Raw genomic sequence first — 15213 nt, 5'->3', positions numbered from 1 at the left:
CACATGCCGCGGAGCAGCTGGGCCCGTGAGCCATGGCCGCTGAGCCTGCGCGTCCGGAGCCTGCGCTCCGCAACGGGAGAGGCCACAACAGTGAGAGGCCCGTGTATCACCAAAAAAAAAAAAAAAAGGCAGAAATATTAAGTATTATTTTTCAAATCAATATTCTTCATATCTTGTGGTTATTCTCAGAAAACACAACTCTATTTTTTCTCAAATACAATATTAAGGATTCTATTCAGATTCATGTATCAAGTATTTATTGAGGAGAAAGTCAAAACACAAGTTATGTCATTATAAAGAGTCATGGCAACAGAAGGGGTATAGCATATAATAGATAAGAGTATGGAGTCACAGTCTGACTGTCAGAGTTTAAATTTTAACGCTACCACTTACTACATGAGATTTCTTGGGTGAGTCAATTAATTTCTCTGTGCCTTGTTTCCCTCAGTTGTGCACTGGGCATAATAATAAGACCTACTTCTTAGAATTGTGAATTTTCAACGAATTAATACATGTAGAACAGTCTGAACAGGACCTAGCCTTGGTAAATGCTCTGTAAGTGGTAGCTATCATCATTCAAGGATTTCTACTTGGAGTTTAAGAATTCAAGCAAAAGTTTCCTTAACTTTTCCATATGTTTTGAAGCATAGTGAAAGAATTTTATACCTTAGATCTTTTTAGAAATTACACTTCTTACAGTTTCAGAATTTCAAATCAGTGGACAAGTGTAAATATAATAATGTTTAGATATGTAAAGTGAAATAATTTCATTTAAAAAAGTGAGAGAATTTAAGTATGTGTAAAAATGAGAGAATTTATGTATATGTATTAGATTAAGGGACTTGCCCAAGATGTGAAATACGAAGCCTATATCAGGGATTCTGTCTTCCGATAACCTCTAGAGCGTTGCATAAGTATGTAAACCATAATCTGCAAGCAAAAGTAAATAAATACCCAGACCCAACTTTGGATCACAGATGTTATTAGCACTTTTGTACCCACTGGTATTTTTATAAACGTGGCTTTAAATGCAAGATGAGTTAAAGTCCAATGTGACTTTAAGTAAGTGAGTTGAGTCATCTTAGCTTCTGCAAAATGTACTCAATTGCTTTTCCATGACAGCAACCTTAAGAGAGTATCTATACATAGGCAAGGTAGAATGATTATCTGGGGAAAGCAAACCATATAATTCAAACCAAATGACGCCCTTTGGTCTGAACTTTCTGAATAACTATGACTAAATTGGTTGTTCTTTGTTTTATTTTGTTTGTTTTATTTTGGAAACTGGGGGATCAGCAGGAAAAGTGGATGAAGGAAGAACTAACTTATCCAAACAATTGTCTCAATTTTCTACCCAGGGACAGTCAGTGTTGACCCTTAAAATAGATAATAGAAAATGCTGTGGAAGTGTTTTGCCCCAAAAAAGGAATACTAGCTTCTGTCATTTCACTGTTGTAGCATAACTTCTATTTAAACTTTATGTTTTAAAGTATTGTCATTATTAAGATGTTGATTTTAAGCTGCTATCAGCCAAAATCTATACTTGCAGTGTCACTACTGCCTGTCAGCAGAAAGCAAGGCTAGCACATTGATTTCTTTTTTTTTGTATTTTTTTTTATATACAGCAGGTTCTTAATAGTTATCAATTTTATACACATCAGTGTATACATGTCAATCCCAATCTCCCAATTCATCACACACACACCCTCGCGGCTTTCCCCCCTTGGTGTCCATACGTTTGTTCTCTACATCTGTGTCTCAATTTCTTCTCTGCAAACTGGTTCATCTGTACCATTCTTCTAGGTTCCACATACATGTGTTAATATAAAATATTTGTTTTTCTCTTTCTGACGTACTTCACTCTGTATGACAGTCTCTAGATCCATCCACGTCTCAACAAATGACCCAATTTCGTTCCTTTTTATGACTAATATTCCATTGTATATATGTACCACATCTTCATTATCCACTCATCTGTTGATGGGCATTTAGGTTGCTTCCATGACCCGGCTATTGTAAAGAGTGCTGCAATGAACATTGGGGTGCATGTGTCTTTTTGAATTGTGGTTTTCTCTGGGTATATGCCCAGTAGTGGGATTGCTGGATCATATGGTAATTACATTTTTAATTTTTAAGGAACCTCCATACTGTTCTCCATAGTGGCTGTATCAGTTTCCATTCCCACCAACAGTGCAAGAGGGTTCCCCTTTCTCCACACCCTCTCCAACATTCGTTGTTTCTAGATTTTCTGATGAAGCCCATTCTAACTGGTGTGAGGTGATATCTCATTGTAGTTTTGATTTACATTTCTCTAATAATTAGTGATGTTGAGCAGCTTTTCATGTGCTGCTTGGCCATCTGTATGTCTTCTTTGGAGAAATGTCTATTTAGGTCTTCTGTCCATTTTTGGATTGGGTTGTTTGTTCTTTTAATAGTGAGCTGCATGAGCTGTTTATATATTTTGGAGATTAATCCTTTGTCCGTTGATTCATTTGCAAGTATTTTCTACCATTCTGAGGGTTGTCTTTTCGTCTTGTTTATGGTTTCCTTTGCTGTGCAAAAACTTTTAAGTTTAATTAGGTCCCATTTGTTTATTTTTGTTTTTATTTCCATTACTCTAGGAGGTGCATCAAAAAGGATATTGCTGTGATTTATGTCAAAGAGTGTTCTTCCTATGTTTTCCTCTAAGAGTTTTAGAGTGTCCTGTCTTAAATTTAGGTCTCCAATCCATTTTGAGTTTACTTTTGTGTATGGTGTTAGGGAGTATTCTAATTTCATTCTTTTACATGTAGCTGTCCAGTTTTCGAAGCACCACTTACTGAAGAGGCTGTCTTTTCTCCACTGTATATCCTTGCCTCCTTTGTCATAGGTTAGTTGACCATAGGTGCGTGAGTTTATCTCTGGGCTTTCTATGTTGTTCCATTGATCTATGTTTCTGTTTTTGTGCCAGTACCATACTGTCTTGATTACTGTAGCTTTGTAGTATAGTCTGAAGTCAGGGAGCCTGATTCCTCCAGCTCCATTTTTTTCCCTCAAGACTTCTTTGGCTATTCGGGGGCTTTTGTGTCTCCATACAAATTTTAAGATTTTTTGTTCTAGTTCTGTAAAAAATGCCATTGGTAATTTGATAGGGATTGCATTGAATCTGTAGATTGCTTTGGGTAGTAGAGTCATTTTCACAGTATTGATTCTTCCAATCCAAGAACATGGTATATGTCTCCGTCTGTTGGTATCATCTTTAATTTCTTTCATCAGTGTCTTATAGTTTTCTGCATACAGGTCTTTTGTCTCTCTAGGTAGGCTTATTCCTAGGTATTTTATCCTTTTTGTTGCAATGGTAAATGGGAGTGTTTCCTTAACTTCTATTTCAGATTTTTCATCATTAGTGTATAGGAATGCAAGAGATTTCTGTGCATTAATTTTGTATCCTGAAACTTTACCAAATTCATTGATTAGCTCTAGTAGTTTTCTAGTGGCATCTTTAGGATTCTCTATGTATAGTATCATATCATCTGCAAACAGTGACAGTTTTACTTCTTCTCTTCCAATTTGTATTCCTTTTACTTCTTTTTCTTCTCTGATTGCTGAAACTAGGACTTCCAAAACTATGGTGAATAATAGTGGTGAGAATGGACATCCTTGTCTTGTTCCTGATCTTAGAGGAAATGGTTTCTATTTTTCACCATTGAGAATGATGTTTGCTGTGGGTTTGTCGTATATGGCCTTTATTATGTTGAGGTAGTTTCCCTCTATGCCCACTTTCTGGAGAGTTTTTATCATAAATGGGTGTTGAATTTTGTCAAAAGCTTTTTCTGCATCTTTTGAGATGACCATGTGGTTTTTATTCTCCAATTTGTTAATATGGTGTATCACACTGATTGATTTCCATATATTGAAGAATCCTTGCATCCCTGGGATAAATCCCACTTGATCATGGTGTATGATCCTTTTAATGTGTTGCTAGATTCTGTTTGCTAGTATTTTGTTGAGGATTTTTGCATCTATATTGATCAGTGATATTGGTCTGTAATTTTCTTTTTTTGTAGTATATTTGTCTGGTTTTGGTATCAGGGTGATAGTGGCCTCATACAATGAGTTTGGCAGTGTTCCTTCCTCTGCATTTTTTTGGAACAGTTTGAGAAGGCTGGGTGTTAGCTTTTCTCTAAATGTTTGATAGAATTCACCAGTGAAGCTATCTGGTCCTGAACTTTTGTTTGTTGAAGATTTTTAATCACAGTTTCAATTTCAGTGCTTGTGATTGGTCTGTTCATATTTTCTATTTCTTCCAGGATCAGTCTTGGAAGGTTATACCTTTCTAAGAATTTGTCCATTTCTTCCAGGTTGTCCATTTTATTGGCATAGAGTTGCTTGTAGTAGTCTCTTAGGATGCTTCGTATTTCTGTGGTGTCTGTTGTAAGTTCTCCTTTTTCATTTCTAATTTTATTGATTTGAGTCCTCTCCCTCTTTTTCTTGATGAGTCTGGCTAATGGTTTATCAATTTTGCTTATCTTCTCAAAGAACCAGCTTTTAGTTTCATTGATCTTTGCTATTGTTTTCTTTGTTTCTATTTCATTTATTTCTGCTCTGATCTTTATGATTTCTTTCCTTCTGCTAACTTTGGGTTTTGTTTGTTCTTCTTTCTCTAGTTCCTTTAGGTGTAAGGTTAGATTATTTATTTGAGATTTTTCTTATTTCTTGAGGTAGGCTTGTAGAGCTATAAACTTCCCTCTTAGAACTGCTTTTGCTGCATCCCATAGGTTTTGGATTGTTGTGTTTTCATTGTCATTTGTCTCTAGGTATTTTTTGATTTCTTCAGTGATCTCTTGGTTAGTAATGCCGTGTTTAGGATCCACGTGTTTGTGTTTTATACGTTTTTCCCCCTGTAATTCATTTCTAATCTCATAGCGTTGTGGTCAGAAAAGATGCTTGATATGATTTCACTTTTCTTAAATTTACTGAGGCTTGATTTGTGACCCAAGATGTGATCTATCCTGCAGAATGTTATGTGCGCACTTGATAAGAAAGTGTAATCTGCTGTTTTTGGATGGAATGTCCTATAAATATCAATTAAATCTACCTGGTCTATTGTGTCATTTAAAGCTTCTGTTTCCTTATTTATTTTCATTTTGGATGATCTGTCCATTGGTGTAAGTGAGGTGTTAAAGTCCCCCACTATTATTGTCTTACTGTTGACTTCCTCTTTTATATCTGTTAGCAGTTGCCTTATGTATTGAGGTTCTCCTTTGTTGGGGGCATATATATTTATAATTGTTATATCTTCTTCGTGGATTGATCCCTTGATCATTATGTAGTGTCCTTCCTTCTCTCTTGTCCTTCCTTCTGTTTCTTAAAGTCTATTTTATCTGGTATGAGTATTGCTACTCCAGCTTTCTTTTGATTTCCCTTTGCATGGACTATCTTTTTCCATCTCCTCACTCTCAGTCTGTATGTGTCCCTAGGTCTGAAGCGGGTCTCTTGAAGACAGCATATATATGGGTCTTGTTTTTGTATCCATTCAGCAAGCCTGTGTCTTTTGGTTGGAGCATTTAATCCATTCACGTTTAAGGTAATTATCGATAGGTATGTTCCTATGACAATTTTCTTAATTGCTTTGGGTTTATTTTTGTAGGTCCTTTTCTTCTCTTGTGTCTCCCACTAAGAGAAGTTCCTTTAGCATTTGTTGTAGAGCTGGTTTGGTTGTGCTGAATTCTCTTAGCTTTTGCTTGTCTGTTAAGCTTTTGATTTCCCCATTGAATCTGAATGAGATCCTTGCTGGGTAGAGTAATCTTGGTTGTAGGTGCTTCCCTTTTATCACTTTAAATATATCATGCCACTCCCTTCTGGCTTGTAGAGTTTCTGCTGAGAAATCAGCTGTTAACCTTATGGGAGTTCCCTTGTATGTTATTTGTCGTTTTTCCCTTGCCGCTTTCAATAATTTTTCTTTGTCTTTAATTTTTGCCAATTTGATTACTATGTGTCTTGGCGTGTTTTTCCTTGGGTTTATCCTGTATGGGACCCTCTGTGCTTCCTAGACTTGGATGGCTATTTCCTTTCCCATGATAGGGAAGTTTTTGATTATAATCTCTTCAAATATTTTCTCGGGTCCTTTCTCTATCTCTTCTCCTTCTGGGACCCCTGTAATGCTAATGTTGTTATGTTTAATGTTGTCCCAGAGGTTTCTTAGGCTGTCTTCATTTCTTTTCATTCTTTTTTCTTTATTCTGTTCTGCAGCAGTGAATTCCACCATTCTGTCTTCCAGGTCACTTATCTGTTCTTCTGCCTCAGTTATTCTGTTCTTGATTCCTTCTAGTGTATTTTTCATTTCAGTTATTGTACTGCTCATCTCTGTTTGTTTGTTCTTTAATTCTTCTAGGTCTTTGTTAAACATTTCTTGAATCTTCTTGATCTTTGCCTCCATTGTTTTTCCGAGGTCCTGGATCATCTTCACTCTCATTATTCTGAATTCTTTTTCTGGAAGGTTGCCTATCTCCACTTCATTTAGTTGTTTTTCTGGGGTTTTATCTTGTTCCTTCATCTGGTACATAGCCCGCTGCCTTTTCATCTTGTCTATCTTTCTGTGAATGTGGTTTTTGTTCCACAGGCTGCAGGATTATAGTTCTTCTTGCTTCTGCTGTCTGCCCTCTGGTGGATGACGCTATCTAAGAGGCTTGTGCAGGTTTCCTGATTGGAGCGACTGGTGGTGGGTAGAGCTGGGTGTTGCTCTGGTGGGCAGAGCTCAGTAAAACTTTATTCTGCTTGACTGCTGATGTGTGGGGCTGGGTTCCCTCCCTGTTGGTTGTTTGGCTTGAGGCAACCCAACACTGGAGCCTACCTGGGCTCTTTGGTGGGGCTCATGGCAGACTCTGGGAGGGCTCACGCCAAGGAGTACCTCCCAGAACTTCCACTGCCAGTGTTCCCGTCCCCACGGTGAGCCACAGCCATGCCCCGCCTCTGCAGGAGACCCTCCAACACTAGCAGGTAGGTCTGGTTCAGTCTCCTATGGGGTCACTGCTCCTTCCCCTGGGTCCCAACACGCACACTACTTTGTGTGTGCCCTCCAAGAGTGGAGACTCTGTTTTCCCCAGTTCTGTCGAAGTCCTGCAATCAAATCCCACTAGGCTTCAAAGTCTGATTCTCTAGGAATTCCTCCTCCCGTTGCCAGACCCCCAGGTTGGGAAGTGTGATGTTGGACTCAGAGCCTTCACTCCAGTGGGTGGACTTCTGTGGTATAAGTGTTATCCAGTCTGTGAGTCACCCACCCAGCAGTTATGGGATTAGATTTTGCTGTGATTGAGCCCCTCCTACCGTCTCATTGTGGCTTCTCCTTTGTCTTTGGATGTGGGGTATCTTTTTTGGTGAGTTCCACTGTCTTCCTGTCGATGACTGTCCAGCAGCTAGTTGTGATTCTGGTGTTCTTACAAGAGGGAGTGAGAGCACGTCCTTCTTCCGCCATCTTGGTTCCAATCCACATTGATTTCTAAATGCTTGTCGAGGAAGAGAAAAAGTGCTCAGACATGAGATGCGAGAGGACTCAATTTTCCAATGCGCGACTTGGATTCAGTCTAAAATGTCAACCTAAGAATCAGCAGTCAATGTGAAACTGAGTTCTTATACACACACATGAAATAACTAGAGCAAAATCAATTATTTTTGTCACTACCTAAAATATTAGAAACTTCTTAAAAGCATTTGTCACCATAGTTGATGTGAACTAAACCATCAACTATTTTAACTGATATTGACAGAACACAACACCCTAATAGATTTGTGCTCTTCAATTGTACTTTTAAAATTTTCAAATTTCTTTTCAAATTCATGTTGAATAATGAATATTGACTCAAAGATGTTGACTAATTTTTTTTTTTTTTTTGTGGTATGCGGGCCTCTCACTGTTGTGGCCTCTCCCATTGCAGAGCACAGGTTCTGGATGCGCAGGCTCAGCAGCCATGGCTCACGGGCCCAGCTGCTCCGCGGCATGTGGGAACTTCCCGGACCGGGGCACGAACCCGTGTCTCTTGCATCGGCAGGCGGACTCTCAACCACTGAGCCACCAGGGAAGCCTGTTGACTAATTTTTTAAAAAATCTAATGAAAAATCATAATCATGTAGAATATGTTATTTGAGTACAACAGGATTAAATTAGGAACCACGAAACAGGTATCTTGGTGTATTAGGCTGCTCAGGTTGCTACAACAAAATACCACAGCCTATATATTCAAAGTGCTGAAGGGGGAAATAACTATCAATCTAAAATCCTATATCTGGCAAAACTGTCCTTCAAAAATGAGGGAAAAATTGATATAGTCTTAGAAAACCAAAAGCTAAGGGAGTTAATTACCACTGCACCTGTCATGCAAGAAATCTTTCAAGTTGAAATGAAAGGAAACTAAACAGTAACTTAAAGCTGTATGAAGAAATAAAGATATTTGATAAAGGAAAGTATATGAACAATTATAAAAACTAGCATTATTATAATTTTGAAATAAAAATACCACAGCATAGGTAGCCTGAAGAACATAAGTTAATTGTCTCACAGTTCTGGAGGCTGGAAGTCTAAGATCAAGGCACCCAAATTTGGTTTCTGGTGAGTGACTTCTTCCTGGCTTGTAGACAGCCACTTTCTTGCTATGTTTTCACATGGTCTTTCCTTGGTGGGTTTATGAGTAGGGGAAGAGAGAGGGAGAGGGAGAGAAAGAGAGAGAGAGAGAGGGAACTCTGATGTTTTCTCTTATAAGGACACTAATTCCCATAAAACCCTTATGATCTTATTTAACCTTAATTACTACCTTAGAGGCTCCATCTTCAAATACAACTACACTGGCATGTTAGGTCTTCATCATATGAATTTTGGGGGGACACAAACGTTCAGTTCATAACGCTTGAAAAACCTCAAATATTCAGAAGTTAAAGAAAAAACTTCTAAGTAATCCATAGGTCTTACTATGGGTTAAGTAAGAAATTGGAAAACATTTCAAACTGAATGACAATGAAAATACAAGATATCCATTTTAGGACGGATGCAACTATGGTAGTGTTCAGATAAAAAATTTATAGCTTTAAATTCTTATATTAAATAGAATAAAGTTTTAAGATCAATTATCTGAGATTCCACCTTAATAAGCTTTAAAAAAGAGCAAAGTAAACCCCAAAAGTGTAGAAGCCAGGAAATAAAGCTAAGAGCAGAAATCAATGTAATAGAAAACGCCAAACACTAGAGAAAATTAATAAATGTAAAAGCTGATTTTTACATTATTTACTAATCATGCTGAAAAGATTAGGACAATTAGTCAAACCTTAGAATAACTAATCAATGGAAAGAAATAACATATTACCAATAACAAAAATGATACAGGAGTTACCACCACAGATCCTACGAACAGTAAAATAATAATAAAAGATATTATTAAAACGTTTTGCCAGTAAATTTGATAAATTATATGAAATGGAAAAAAGTTCCTAGAAACACTAAAATTGGCAAAGATGAGACGATACCTGAATAGCCCTGTATCTATTAAAGAAATTGATTTTTAAACCAGAAATATTTTGATGAAGAAAACCCCAGTTTCAATGGTAAATAATCAAATATTTTAGGAAGAAATAATGCCAATCTTGCATAAATTCTTTCAGAAATAGAGGAGAAAAGGAAATTACCAGTTTGTTTTATGTGACCAACATAACCACAAACCAGAAAAATGTATTATAAAAAATAAATAAAAGTATCGACTAGTATACTTCATGAGCATAGACTCAAAAATTCTTAATAAAATATTAGTAAATCAAATCCAACAATATCTAAAAAGGATAATATATCATGATAAAGTAGGGTTTTACCCTGGAATGCAAAGTTGATATAACATTTGAAAATCAATCAGTATTCACCATAGTAATGGAATAGAAAATAAAAATAACATGTCATTTTAATAGATGCAGAAAAAGTGTTAGACAAATCTAAATACAAATTCATGATTCAGTTAACATCTGAATCATGAACATAATCGATGGTGAAATGTTAAATGTTTTCCTTCTAAAGTTCAGGACCAAGTAAAATATACCTTTCAAAAACTTTCTGAAGTATAGTTGATTTACAATGTTGTGTTATTTTCAGGTGTACAGCAAAGTGATTCAGTTATACATATATATATATATATTTTTTCAGGTTCTTTTCCACAATAAGTTACTACAAGATATTGAATATAGTTCCCTGTCCTATACAGTAGGTCCTTGTTGTGTAAGGATACCCTATTCAACCTTGAAATGGAGGTCTTGGTCATTGCAATAAAAAAAGAAAAATAAATGCAAAGCATAAAAATCAGAAAGGAGTAATGCATCTCTATTGCAGATGATGTATAAAAATGCTAGAAATGATTATAAAATGCTAGAAAACAACTCCTAGAAATAATGAATTTAGCAAGATCAAGAGGTACAAGGTCAATATACAAAAGTCAATTATATTTTTATGTGCTGGTAGCAAACAGTTGGAAATCAAAAAAAAAAAAGATTCCATTTACAATATTACTACAAAATGTGAAATACCTAGGAATAAATTTAACAAAATATATACAGACCTCTTTTCTGAAAAGTGCAGAACATTTCTGAGAGAAATGAAAGGCCTAAATAAATGGTGAAATACACTGTGTTCATCAATTAGAACATTCAATATTATTAATATCTCAATTCTCCTCTAATTGATCTATAGATGCAACACAATCCCAATCATCATTCTAGTGGGGTTATTTTTGTAGAAGTTGATGAGCTGATTCTAAAGTTTATTTTAAAATGTGACCTAGATTAGCTAAGCAATATTTTTAAAATAAATTTATTTATTTATTTATTTTGGCTGCATTGGGTGTTCGTTGCTGCATGTGGGCTTTCTCTAGTTGTGGTGAGCAGGGGCTACTCTTTCTTGAAGTGTGTGGGTTTCTCATTGTGGTGGCTTCCCTTGTTGTGAAGCATGGGTGCTAGGCACGAGGGCTTCAGTAGTTGTAGCACACGGGTTCAGTAGTTGTGGCTCGTGGGCTCTAGAGCACAGACTCAGTAGTTGTAGCACACGGGCTTAGTTGCTCCACGGCATGTGGGATCTGCCTTGAGCAGGGCTTGAACCCGTGTCCCCTGCAATGGCAGGCGGATTCTTAATCACTGTGCCACCAGGGAAGCCCAGCCAACCAATTTTTAAAAAGTTGTTCACTCAAGAAATATTTATTGGTAGGTGATATAAGACAAAGTAATTTTAAAACAAGAAAAACAAACTTGGAGGACTTGACCTGATTTCAAGACTTACTATAAAGCTATAGTAATCACGATGGTATAGTACTGGCACAAGGATAGACAGAGATCAATGAAACAGAGTAAAGAATCCAGAAATAGACCTTCAGGTATATGGTAAATTGATTTTCTACAAAGGTGGCAAGGCAATTCAATGGGAATGAAAGTCCTTTTAACAAATGATGCTATAACAACTTGATATCTGTATGAAAAAAATCAATGTCACTCTGTCTCAAACCACTTACAAAATTAACTTCAAATGGATCATAAGTCTAAGTATTAAAGGTAAAACTATAAAACTTCTAGAGAAAAACATAGGGAAAAAGTCTATGTCACCTTGAGGTCCTTTTGGGAGGCAAATTTAACATATTAAAGTATAAAATATCAAGGAAAGAGTATAAATTTAAATTTACAGATCACTGAACTTTTATAAATGAATACATCTATGCAACCACTCCCAAGATCTAGAGCATTACCAACACCACAGAAGCCTATCTCATGCTCCTTTCCAGTCAATATTCCTCCACCAAAGTTAACCATTATTCTGACACGTCATTATAGCTTAGCTTGTTTTATTTTGTTACATGGAATCGTATAGTATTATGTTTGCACATGTAGCATTTGTTTATTCTTTTTGCATAGTTTCTATTATACAAATACACCCTAATTTATCCATTCTATTGTCAATAGATATTTTGAGTTTTTCCAGTTTAGAGCTATTGTCAATAAACTGCTATGAACTTTCTTGTACAAATCTTTTGGGGCATATTTATGCATATGTGTTAAATATGTATTTGAGTGGAATTGCTGGGTCCATAAAAGTATGTTTACCTTCATTATATAACTGACTTATTTGTGTTTCTGAGAGGGTCCTGGTGTAGGTAAGCAAGCCAGTAATGGATTTATTTAGTTCCCAGGATTCTAAGTGTGAAGAGCAGCTGAAGCCAATGGGACTGAATCAACTTAAACTCCCACCAGCAGAATATGACAGTTCCAGTTGCTCCACATTTTTGCCAACACTGAGTATCAGCAATGACATAAATTTAGCTATTATGGTGGGGGACAAACAATGTGGAGCATGCTTTCATATGCTTATTGGGCATTTGGACGTCCCCTTTTGTGAAGTAGGAATACACATCATTTGCCTATTTAAAAATTGCATAGTCTGTCTTTTTCTTATTGATTTGTAGAAGTTACAAATATATTCTGGATACAATTTTTTGGTCATATATGTATATTGCAAATATCATCTCCTATTCTGTGACTTGCTTTTCCATTTGTTAAATAGAAATTTAAATTTTAATCAAGTCCAATTCAGCAGTCTCTTTCATTATGTGTCTTGTGTTATGTTTAGAAAATATCTGCATATCCTAAAGTCTTGGGCATATTCTCCTATGTTATATTTTTAAAGTTTTTTTTTTTAATTTCACACTGAAGTCTATGACACCTGGCATAGAATTTTGGTGTCTGTTTTTGAAATTTGTATTCTGTTCCACTGATCCATTTGTCTGCACTTGAAACAATAATATACTTTTTATACCTTATTTAGAAATGTTTTGGAATCTGATAGTGTAAATTTGTCCTTTTTCTTCAATATTGAATTTATTCTTATTCCTTTACATTTTGACATAAATTTTAGAATCAGTTTCACTAAATTCTCAATTTCCACAAAAAGTTTCTTCAATATGGGAAGAATCATCATCTTTAAAACACTGAATCCTCAAATCCATGAAGAAGGCATACACCTTGATTTACTTGGGTCTTCTCTAATTATTCTCAATGACGTATTTTTGCTTTCTGAATATAGGTCTTGCATATCTTTCATTAATTTTTTCCTTGGGTATTAGATGTCTTTTAATGCTATTAAAAGTTATATTGTTTTAACATTTTATTATCTATTTTTCTAGTATATGGAAACACAAGTGATTTTTAATATACTGATTTTATTTTATTTTTGGATTTTTTTTAACCTTTTATTTTATATTGGGGTAGAGTTAATTAACAATGTTGTGATAGTTTCAGGTATACTGCAAAGTGGTTCAGTTATACATATACATGTATCTATTCTTTTTCAAATTCTTTTCCCATTTAGGTTGTTACATAATATTGAGCAGAATTCCCTGCGCTTAACAGTAGGTCCTTGTTGGTTGTCCATTTTAAATACAGCAGTGTGTACATGTGAATCCCAAACTCCCTAACTACCCCTTCCCTCCCTCCTTCCCCCCGGTAACCATAAGTTTGTTCTCTAAGTCTGTGAGTCTGTTTCTGTTTTGTAAGTTCATTTGTATCATTTCTTTTTAGATTCTGCTTATAAGCAATATCATACAATATTTCTCCTTCTCTCTCTGACTTACTTCACTCAGTATGACAATCTTTAGGTCCATCCATGTTGCTGCAAATGGTATTATTTCATTCTTTTTAATGGCTGAGTAATATTCCATTGTATATATTATATATATATATATATATATGCCACATCTTCTTTATTCATTCCTCTGTCAATGGATATTTTGGTTGCTTCCATGTCTTGGCTATTGTGAACAGTGCTGCAATGAATATTGGGGTGCATGTACCCTTTAGGACCATGTTTTTCTCCAGATATATGCCCAGGAGTGGGATTTCAGGGTCATATGGTAGCTCTATTTTTAGTTTCTTAAGGAACCTCCATACTGTTCTACATAGTGGCTGTATCAGTTTACATTCCCACCAACAGTGTAGGAGGGTTCCCTTCTCTCCACACCCTCTCCAGCATTTATTGTTTGTGGATTTTTTTGATGATAGCCATTTTGACTGGTGTTAGGTGATACCTCATTGTAGTTTTGATTTGCATTTCTCTAATAATTAGTGATGCTGAGCATCTTTTCATGTGTCTCTTGGCCATCTGTATGTCTTCTTTGGAGAAATTTCTATTTAGGTCTTCTGCCCATGTTTTGATTGGGTTGTTTGTTTTGATGATACTAAGCCTCATGAGCTGTTGGTAAATTTTGGAGACTAATCCCTTGTCGGTCACATCATTTGCAAATATTTTCTCCCAGTCTGGGGGTTGTCTTTTCATTTTGTTTATGGTTTCCTTTGCTGTACAAAAGCTTTTAAGTTTCATTAGGTCCCATTTGTTTATTTTTGTTTTTCTTTCTATTACTCTGGGAGACAAATTAAAACAAAATATTGCTGTGATTTATGTCAGAAAGTGTTCTGCCTATGTTTTCCTCTAAGAGTTTTATAGTGTCCCATCTCACATTTGGGTCTTTAATCCATTTTGAGCTTATTTTTGTGTAAGGTGTTACAGAATGTTCTAATTTCATTTTTTTACACGTAGCTGTCCAGTTTTCCCAGCACCACTTGTTGGAGACACTGTCTTTCCACCATTATATAGTCTTGCCTCCTTTGTCATAGATTAATTGACCGTAGGTGCATGGGTTTATTTCTGGGTTTTCTATCCTGTTCTATTGATCTATCCTGTTCTATCCTGTTATTGATTTATATGTCTGTTTTTGTGCCAGTACCACATTGTTTTGATGACTGTAGCATAGTCTAAAGTCAGGGAGCCTGATTCCTCCAGCTTCATTTTTCTTTCTCAAGATTGCTTTGGCTATTTGGGGTCTTTTCTGTCTCCATGCAAATTTTAAGATTTTTTTGTTCTAGTTCTGTGAAAAATGCCATTGGTAATTCGGTAGGGATTGCATTGACTCTGTAGACTGCCTTGGGTAGTATAGTCATTTTGACAATATTGATTCTTCCAATACAAAAACATGGTATATCTTTCCATCTGTTTGTGTCACCTTCAATTACTTTCATCAGCATCTTATAGTTTTTGGAATACAGGTTTTTGTCTCCTTAGGTAGGTTTGTTCCAAAGTATTTTATTCTTTTTGATATGATGGTAAATGGTGTTGTTTCTTGAATTTCTCTTTCTGATCTTTCATTGTTAGTGTAGAGAAATGCAACAGATTTC

At 35.8% G+C, this 15213-nt stretch overlaps 1 protein-coding gene across 2 annotated transcripts in view; it reads right to left on the bottom strand.

Moving 5' to 3' along the window:
- RNF125 (ring finger protein 125) overlaps nt 1–15213 on the bottom strand; it is a 109415-nt gene that overhangs the window by 76056 nt on the left and 18146 nt on the right. Inside the window, exon 2 of one of the 2 annotated variants that reach the window (XM_082667630.1) lies at nt 8535–8647. The exons of the other annotated variant lie outside the window; for it this stretch is intronic. The gene's annotated coding sequence lies outside the window, so the exon portion shown is untranslated. The remainder of the gene's footprint in view (nt 1–8534; nt 8648–15213) is intronic. 2 annotated transcript variants of the gene reach the window in all.

Source organism: Grampus griseus, assembly GCF_964374135.1.
Source record: "Grampus griseus genome assembly, chromosome: 12".
Classification (NCBI taxonomy): domain Eukaryota; kingdom Metazoa; phylum Chordata; class Mammalia; order Artiodactyla; family Delphinidae; genus Grampus; species Grampus griseus.
Note: the sequence above shows the minus strand (reverse complement) of the source record. Positions and strands in the feature narration are given on the sequence as shown.